General features: G+C 32.0%; 1 non-coding gene across 1 annotated transcript; it reads right to left on the reverse strand.

Moving 5' to 3' along the window:
* Positions 1 to 340: 340 nt before the first annotated feature.
* Trnav-cac (transfer RNA valine (anticodon CAC)) lies at positions 341 to 413 on the reverse strand. Its single transcript has one exon. It is a non-coding gene; the product is annotated as a tRNA-Val (tRNA).
* Between the last annotated feature and the right edge of the window lie 10305 nt (positions 414 to 10718).

Raw genomic sequence — 10718 nt, forward strand, 5'->3', positions numbered from 1 at the left:
GAAGTAGGAAATTGTGTAAGAATTTCACGCATAAGTCGTAGTAGGTTTAGAAGTAGGTATAACGACAACATAACCAAACTAGTAATCTTGTCTATAATCCATAACAGTTTCTCAAAATTTATATTGCAACATCTGGGAGCAGGGAGAGGAGGAGGAGGCGAATCATTTCTTGGGAAATCGTGATTAAAAAAAGACAACTATTTGTCGATCTTTCACTATAATAAAAAAGCAAAATTTTGAAATTTTCTAAAGTAACAAAAATATTTAACTATGGAGGAGGTCGTTTATGCAAACTTCTGTATAGATTATCAAAAAATAGTTAAAAAATAGTAAAAAGCATTGTTTCCGCCCGGGATCGAACCGGGGACCTTGTGCGTGTGAAGCACACGTGATAACCGCTACACTACGGAAACCATGTCTCCTGTTTGCGAAAGTACGGTAGTTAAGTCAAGTCAGTGCTTACATTTATTTATATTTCTCAGTTCTTGTTATCTAATCTAATTAATACATATAAAATTCTCACGTCACAGGTTTCGTGTTTATACTCCTCCGAAACGGCTTGCCGGATTTTGTATGTATATTCAGTAGGTCTGAGAATAGGTTTATAACTAGTTTTTATACTCCTAAGTGTTAAGGGTGGCTTACCCCTAAATTTTGTTTTTCATATTTCGACAATTTCGTTTTAGTTTTATCCAATATGTGGCATTAAAAAATACATACAGCCTTAAATTTTCACCCTTTTACCATCAACCTCTAATTTTAATAGCGATTTTAATTTATATGGTAAAACAACTTGCGGGATCAGCTATTTTTGTATATACCTATATATGTTCTATGTTGTATATATGTATGTTCTTGTTTGTCTGAAATAATAATAAGAATAACCTTTGCTACGATTCCTGCAAATTGTTGTAGTTTAATGGATAGAGTCGTAGTCGACAGTTGTATTCCCCAGCAATTTGTCGCGTTGGCTTGTTTATTACTGAATTACATAGTCTAATGATATAATTAACAATTCAAGTCTAATGATATAATTAACAAAAGCATAAGCCGAATTCAGAAATGCAAACAAAGTACAAAAAGCCGGTGTCGATGATTTTATTCTACGTTTTTTCGGAAATACCCTAGCCAGTAGCCACATTCATCTCTGGTTGCCGTATTGACTGGGAGAAAATTCCACAATTTGTAAAGACTGCCAATATGGCAGTGGCACATATATATGTGTGTGTTTATTTGTGTTTCTGTACATTGAAGTTTTATTAAATATATTAGTAATCAGATCATTCACATATAATGGTACAATACAACAATATAATTGATATAAGAAGGTAGATTCTTGCTTATTTAACTATGATGAATCGGTTGTTGGCTAATGAACATGTTCCAAAAAGTTATGTTTCAGTGAAACATTGAAAACGAGGATGGTTTTGAAATTTGAACTTTATGTAATTAGTATAAAGATTAATCAATAAGAAAAAAAAACGAATAGAGTATGATGATAATAATATTTAATTGCATGCAATATTAAGTCAACAGACAATGCTAATAACTGATGGTTAATTACTTTAAAGAACTTAAACAAAAGGTGCATCTGAATGCAATCATGATGACGATGACTCATCGTTTGCCCACAAAGGGTTTCTTTAAAGGTGTTGAAGGTTGATATTACGTTGGTGATATCGCATTGTGTAATTTTAATATATACTTTAAACTATATTTATAAATGTTTTTGACCACTCTGTAAAGGAATTCCATTACTCAGCTAACCGAAGTATCGTAATATTAGGAAGAAATGTATTTTGAGTATATGGCCATATATAGAAAAAAATAACCCTAGTGCTTATTTAATAATACAATGGAGATTTCCTGGGGAAAAAACGGTTTTATGAATAGTAATTCATACTAACATTACAAATGTGAAAGTCTGTCTGTTTCTTACATTTGGCTGAATCAAACAAAATCTGATTTAATGATTTTATTGTATACGAGTACGGAAATACTTATGCAAAAAAGCAGACGCACACTAAGTCGTACGTAATAATTACTGAGTTATAAGTCTTAACTAGCTAGGAATAAAATTTATTTGTGACAATACAATAGCAAGAAAACAGAATGGTTGTTTAGATAGTATTAAACATTTAATTAATTACATTATTACGCTTTTCGTTATGATTTTTAGGTGTGCGTGTATACGACAAGTAGCCCCTTGCATGTTTATGTGTCGTAAATATTTCGTGACTTTTGGGGTAAATTAATCTCTCAACAGGGGTAACTCAATCCATCAGGAACATGTTTAGTATAGTTGCCCTTTTAAGGCGTACTTCCTATAAAAATGCAATGTGGGGTAAAGACTTTATTATATCAACTGTACTTGAGTATAAATGTTCCTGTTTACTCTAGATTTTTATGTAATTAGAATGTAAATAGAAACAAGCTGATGACCAATCTGATGGTAAGCGGTAACTGTCGCATATATACATGAGTATGCATAAAGATATTTTTTTAATTGATGTAAATGGAATAGTGTACCCACCTGTGCTAACGGTTTGCGGTGCAGGGCACGAGTGAAGGATGATAAGATGAAGGTCAGGTAAGTTAGCCCATCGTGACGAATTCACCAGGATTTTGTCACGATGGTTTCCAGGGGGAACCGCGTGTAGGTTAACCTAATATCGTACATTGCTAGCAATGGGGACATCAGTCCACATTCCTAATAATCCCCTTTCTCCCTGAATAAAGATACTAGATATTACTATTACAATAACATACGTTATTGGCGTAATAAAATATGCTAATATCCTTTTAAACCATTTATATTATTCTCATAAATACATTATTAGAGTAATTGATGTTCTCACGTTAGTCACGGACTAGGGTTGCCAACCTTCACTTAAACTTTGCTTCGTACAATGGAGGTCAAAACTCGTACATTGGTCCAATTTCATACCCCAACAAGGAAGTAAAGGGTGGAGTTGTAACAGTTGTACTAGCAAGTTACATTTTATACATTGTTCATAATCCTTACTAGTGCAATTTGGGTTCTTACTTGCTAGCCCTATCTATATTGTCTGTAACTAAAGTAGTGCTTTAAAACTTAATAAAAAATAAAAAGGAATTGTATGGCTATGAAAAATTTACACATGATGTTTCGTAGGCAAATTCTCCTATAAAATATGACGATTTCTTCGTACCTCGTAACAAAGAACAAAAACTTCGTACTTGTACGAGGATTGTCGGAATATTGGCTGGCATCCCTATCACGGACAAACATTTGACATGGCGACTCTGCGTTGTTTATGCATACAACATTGCGTTTTGATGTCGCTGCAATCAAGAATATCTCACGACTTTCCGGCTTTCTATGCCTTTATAGGGTCGATGGCTATTCCTACGCTCTTTATCATGTGCAAATTCTGAGATAAGAGAGGAGAGCAGTCGTGGATATTTAGGTCTGTTGCATCATGATGAAACGACGGACAGAGCTGATAACGGAAGGATGTATCGTGACTAAAAAACAATTTTCATAGAAGATATAGTATTTAAAACTAGGATGCTAACTGGGGATTGCACGAGTGCAATTATTGTAGGGGTGTTTGATTTATTTAAAAATAAAATAAATCCCATCGTGCTTGCTGATAATGTTGCTTTCTATATGTTACAGAATATTAAAAAACGGATTAGTATTTTTTTTTGTGAAATATAAGTATTGGTATAGTTCACCTGTCATCATTGGAACAACAGGGCATCATTGGAATATGATTTACCAAAAATAAAAGCGCGATAGTTTGTAGAGGAGTTTCCGTATAGGTTTTTGGTGGAAGTATAATGCATCGTAGAATTAGTTGCTTGTACATTTTTATAGTATATGTAAATAACATGTAAACTTTATCATTTCAATATATTTTAATATTTAATCTACTGCTGCTTTCTCTTATTTCCAAAAGTTTTAACTGTTGTTATTCTACTGTACTATGTACATAGTCAGCTATGGTGTCACTAGTTCACATTGCGAAAATGCTACTCCTTCTTATATTGTGGATAAGATCGAATCGTTTCCCACCTACACGGATAAATAAAAAATTAAATTGAATTTATAATATTGTATTATAAATTCAAGAATACAAACCACTGTTTACCTTGGCCTTCACTCCAGTTAAAACAATCGATACACAGTGGGGAAAAATTAAACGTGCGAACCTTTCCATATGGGCTGTAACTTCTGCAAGCACAATAAGTGTTACAGTTTACCAGAGGCAACTTTCACTGGTTTATTCATCCATGCAAAAACACATGGCACTAAACCGGATATTCACATAACAATGAAGGTGAAAAGTTTGTTCGATTTTCTCGCTTTTCTAGGATATTAATCCATTGTATTCGATCGGCATTCTGAATATCTCTGCTCATATTTATGCTACGACAATGAACTAGTATCTTGTTAGTTTAATATATCTGTCTTGTTTAGAAGTGAAATCCGGCGTACATAATAAATACCTTTGTTTTGGACTCTGCTATCCGCAATGCTGCAAAATAAATGTACGTGTTACTTAACACAGACATGCCCATTTTTAAAACCTGTCAGTGTAGAATAACAAAATCATTCGACGTAAATAATTTGAAACTTTCTTGAGCAATACGCGACAGACCGCAATTCCCACGATGAAGAGAACGAAACCTGTGTTTGACCAACATAAAACGACCTATTGGCACTCAATCGGAGTTTACCTGATAGCTTTGTGTCTATTATCAGAAATTAAATTTCTTGAGGTCGAAATATTTTGGCTGTTGTACTTAAAAATCATGTTCTGCTTGACATGACTCCGCGGGAGTCTGAATGGGTTTGATTCGTTTGTGTTTACAGTTCTTTGTACTTAGTTGTGGTTATAAATAGGTTTATTTGTACTATCATAGTCTGAACATATGTCAATTGGTAGTGCACTTATGAGATGTGAAAACGTGAAGAATATATACTGCTCTCATGTATGATAACTAGAGAATATATCAATAAGATGACTGTTTAATATTTTTCTAAAGCCCGATTTTATTTTAAGGAGAAAAAGTTTTAGTACATTTTTAATGATGGGATGGGATAATAGAACGGTGCACCCTCCTTGCGCTGACGCTAATATAAACTGGCGAGTCACCAGTGAATGATGATGGATGAGCATGAAATCAAGTTGGTAACCACTATTCATCAAGAATTAAGCAGGATGATTTCCGGCACCTTGTGTATGTCAAGTCAACTTTATTTAATAACATTGTCAGAAATGGAGCCATATAAAAAATATAGTGATGGTTTTTATTTTGTTGGATTGTAAGATCTAATTGCATATGAGTACGCATACATATATACTTATAGACCCAACGATCTCACGTAATCGACTTGAAATTGCTATAAAAGTTTAAACTACTAAAAGTGAACTTGTATAAAAAATAATTTATAACTAAAAGAGGAAAAAGAAGAAATTTGTTTTATAATTTGTAAAACAAGTTTTGCTCCATGTTACAATATTGTCCAATTAAATGTAACCATGAAGATTGACAGAAGAAAGCAAGAAGGTGACCACGATTGCGAAAGTGTATTGCCCGGCTGACTTCATATGAACTAGGAGAATAATGCATTTGCAGGCCCAATTATATTGACAGTATTGTCAATTAGATACCTTCCATGCTATATATTGTGAATGCTATGAACCAAAATAACGGTACGTACGGACACGCGTAATACAACTTGTACTATATTCTATACATATAGTAAAACTGTATGACCGCTATCTGTCGTGGAAATCTATGAGAAATTTTATTAAGGGGAATTTATGAATTTTTCAATATTTTAGTTTGTGTTTCTACGTGCAATTTCAAAACCAAAACATTTTTGTTTGTCTGAAACATTTTTTTAATTTACTACAATATAAAATATATATATGTCATTCGAAACATGGTTTCTTTTATAGTGTTGATAAATTAAGTACCCGGCTTATACATATAGGTATTTTAAACAAAGATTATAATCAACTATCTCTGATTGCAACCTTATTGCTGTAAATAATGAATAATGAATAATGAACTAAAATTATAAGCAAATTAAAAATATAGTAGCGTAACAACACAACTAATTGTTTAATAATTACTCCAAACATTTTTCTTGACACTGTATTTCCTGCCAGGCGTATTCCGCCTAAATGACCAATAATGGCTTAATTTAATGTGACACGACAACCTGCTATTATACGCAGCTTTGTGCATAACAAGGTTGGTTTATATTGACTAGGGCGCATTTTTTGTATATAATATTTAAATGCTGTGTGCCTTAATTGAAAAATGTATTCAATGGGGGAAATGCATGTTAGACTACCCATTTAGAACATTTGACCTGTAATTGGAGAGTAATTTTATGAAGATAGGGTAACATTCAAGACTTAATTCAATTTATAAATGTTAGTATTGAGTTTAATTATGTTATTCTAAATGGTCTTTCACTAGATGTAGACTGTAAAAAAATCGTATGCATGGGTACCTCAATCTCATCTATTTCAACCACTAGTGTTTCGGTTATATGGTGCAATTTAGGCAGTGACATTAAAGGATAAGGAGCATTGCGTCTTATTCCTCTGGAATGATAACGCATGAGTAATATTGCGGGTGTCACATGCTAACGTGATGTCATGTACATAGACGACTGTTACCATTTAGGTGGACTAGTTTGCCATTCAAATAATTTTATTTATTTTTTGTATACAATAATTATTATGGACTATATTTATTTTAAAAGTCTATACTAATAATATACTATATAAGTCAATTAATTATTTTGTTACTTATATTACAACAAGACTTGTTATGCAAATCTTGTTGTCTTGTATAATGTCTAAGTAATATACACTAGTTAACATGACAAAGAATTCTAGTAGGTATAGAGTATAGTGACTATTGATATCCTAAAAAAACAGTATGTTAATAAATATTGTATCTATATTATCAGTCATGATAAATAACCGAGTATCCGTTATTATGGCAACAATAATGGGTATATACTAGATTTTGAATAATAACGTAATTTTATTGCCACTTATTTTCTGCCAACCTATCTAAATCAAATTTCATGATAACCTGTTCTTAAATAATAAATCGGAGGACGAACAGCAGATTCTCTATAATCTTTTATCTGAGGAAAACATTGGACTAGTTCCACTGGTACTGTATCCAGAAAATAGTATAAGAAATAAATAGTACAGTAAAGTTGTTAGTTTATAACTATATTTATACCTAATTATCTATTAAATTCAACTCACAGTCAATATAACATAAATAGTCACTTAGTCAACAGACACACCATTAGTAAATTAGTCGAAATGAGTCTTTTTTTTTCATTCATTGAGCTTTGCTATAATTAAAAGTCACAACCTTACAAGTACACTTGTGTGGAACAACACAAACACTGTGTAGAAAAACCTGGGGCATTATGTCAAATTAATTTCTCAGACTAGTTTAATACTAAGTGTCAAGATTTTAGTCTCATTAATCCGCGATGAGTTTTCGATATGATTACAAAATTAAATGGATTACATCAATAATGCATTACATCATTAATGGTAAGCATTATTGAAATAAAGGATTTGTAACTCCAACAATAAAAAAAGTTTTGATTCTTATAGCATTGCGTGATAGAGGTTCATCTAAATTGTTAATTTCCGTTCCATTTTTCTCCTTTATCCCTCCATAAGTTGACTGTACGCTTAATGATAGTAATTTGGACCGTCATATAAAGGTAACCCTTAAAATCTATAATATAAGGGCTGGAATAGAATAATTAATTTTGAATCTCACGAGTGGATAAGGATTATCATAGGATTCGTAGAAAGCACGGCACTCCTTCAAATTGTATGTAATAGGCGTAACTTAAACCTTTAGTGGTCGATTATCTAAATCCAGATCTGGAGGGCTAACCTTCTGTCCCCTACCCGTACAGTAATTTGTGGATATAAAAGCAATATTTTTCTTTCTGGGTGCTTGCTTGGGTGTATTATTAAACATCTGATATTTTTATTTTGATGTTAAAATAAAGAATGTGGTAATGTTTTCTATAAATCGATGCCTATGAAAACAAAGTTTTTTGATCGTAGTTACAATGTCTTTATAAAATATTAAAAGTATAAATCAATGATTTATTTCTGAATCATCAATCGATACGGAAGATTATGCATAAGTCAATATAAAAGAAATAATTTAAATTACCCACTACCACAGCAATAGACTACGCTTACATAGTAACAAAGGGTATTGTTAGTAAGTGCCAATTAAAAATTCTGGAAAAACTGAAAGCCTTATTTGGGTCACTAAACTTATGTTTAAACAGTTGTTTCTAATTGCAGAATTGAAAAGAGTTTTAGTTTCAAACTGGCCTCGTTGTGCAGAAAAACAATTGATAAACTATCGTTAGAAGCCAACAAACACGCAGGTGTATAAACAATAAAAAATGTTTTCTGTCCCCATGGGGACATAAAATTTAATATTGTACTAATGTCTACCTATACTGTATTCAAGTTTACATTACATTTCTAATATTAACAAGTTTTTCAATCAACAAAAAAGGACAATGATTTTTGCTATGAAAAAACTACTACCACATGAAAAGAGTGTATGTACTTCTGTACATAGTTAAGAAATATACATGTGTACATAATAGTACATATATTACAAAATTTATGAAATACCTATATCACATGGTCGCTTTCTTTAATCCGTTTGTTATTATAGTGGCCAGCAATAAAGTGGTATTTTGTTTACAAACATTTACGTTTGTAACGGGGCCAGTGCCACAGACATGAGCACTATTAGTTTCTTGTTGTCCTGTTTAACGAAGGGTTTATTATAGTGAAAGTTGCAAATGGACGGTAAAGTCGTATGCATGTCCTATTACAGAAAACTTGTGAATCTATTTAAATGTAATTGAGGGCCATATCTATGTGAATAACTAATGCATGGTATAATTGAAATATTTAATAACATTATGGTAGTAGTAACGATTCCAGTGCCTTATTTAATTTATAATAATAATTTTTATTTGAGGTTTTATTATTAAATGTAGACAATAAATTAAGTGTATACTATTTGTTACAATTAAATTATCATTAGAATTTCAATAACAGCATTCGTGACACTAAGGTATACTCAAGTCCTGCGTACCACCTGGTGGGACGTCAGCTTGATTTTTTGTTTTTTTATTAAATGATTTATTTAGTGCCTCTATACTGCATATGAAACAAATCTATGGTTTCTACTATCCTGTCTTTTAACTATTTTAAATTATGTCTTGCAGTTTTTCGACCTACTGCATTAAAAATTGACGTGGTAAAATGAAATTACTTTATTCCTGGCTCTTTTCACCTCGATTTTTTTATTGACGATGTGTATGAGAATATTATATAAAACAGTTAAATATGGTTTACAATTATGTATTTAGTACAACAGTTCACATTTGGTACTTATGCTAATTGTAAGTATTTAAATATAACATGTAAACCTCCGGTTACATAGTTATTTAATTTAATGTGAATATTATGCGATTGTGCGTTAGTTTCTCGACAACCGCTGCGTTATTATGGAAATCTGTTATTGTCATTTTAATATTCACTTCTCGTTTTATTTCTATTTAAATTAAATGTCTGTCACAATATTGCTTGGGAATCGCCTGGTTATCTATACTCATATTATAAAGTTGAAGAAGCTGTCTGCTTGAACGCGCTAATATCAGGAACTACTGTTTCGAATTAAAAAAAAATCGGTGTTGAATCTGTCCCATTTATCGAAGAAAGTTATAGGCTATATGACATTACGTTATGACTAATAGGAGCACAGCATAAATGAAAAATGTTGTATAAATCGGAATAATTTGTTATTAATTTTCTCTTATTTGACGCAGTCGAAGCTTGTAGTTGCGAGTTAGTTAAATATTTGATAATCTATTGAACTAAGATTTTACTAATTAAACGGCAAACAAGCTGATTCTACATCTGATAGAAAGTGGTAATCGTTAAGGTTAAACATGGTGTAACTCAGTTGATAAGACATACATACAGAATATAATTTACCGTACCATACATTGCATCCTTTACGTACTGTTGCTAGAAAAAAAAATCGCTTTCATTATTATAATTTTAGACTATGTTATTATTATATATTTACGGAACATCAGGGAAAAATATGCCAGGATGTCCTCCACATGCTTCACCCTGAAAACCAACGTGGTAAAATCCTGGTGAAATAGTCACGAAAGGATAACTAAGCTGATCTCATGTTCATCTTATCATTCTCCACTGGTGCTCCACCGCCAACGTAAAAGTGCAGGCGGAGCCACCAATAAAATTAAAAAAAAAAGGGATCCCCACACTTGATTAAATTTATTTTTTATTTTTCACTTGTCAAATGTTATGAAAATCTAATCTGCTATAATGAAATACTTGCTTAAAAAGAAAGAGTTTGTGTGTATTGAACTTCGTATATACACTACAACAGATTACAGAGTTGTTTCAAGATTGTTCTCGCATAGTTTACATTAGGCGGCTCTTTGAGAAGCATTACCTCGTTATGAGCAGGAGTGTACCTAATTAAAGGTGTAAATTTAATTATGTTTGAGATACTGCGGTACCAAATATGAGGAAACGGTTTCTATTATATTCTTGTTGGAGTAGGTAGTTATTTTGTTTGTCTAACACATT

The sequence above is a fragment of the Achroia grisella genome, unplaced genomic scaffold, assembly GCF_030625045.1.
Source record: "Achroia grisella isolate CSIRO2021 unplaced genomic scaffold, CSIRO_AGI_Agris_v1 utg39311, whole genome shotgun sequence".
Classification (NCBI taxonomy): domain Eukaryota; kingdom Metazoa; phylum Arthropoda; class Insecta; order Lepidoptera; family Pyralidae; genus Achroia; species Achroia grisella.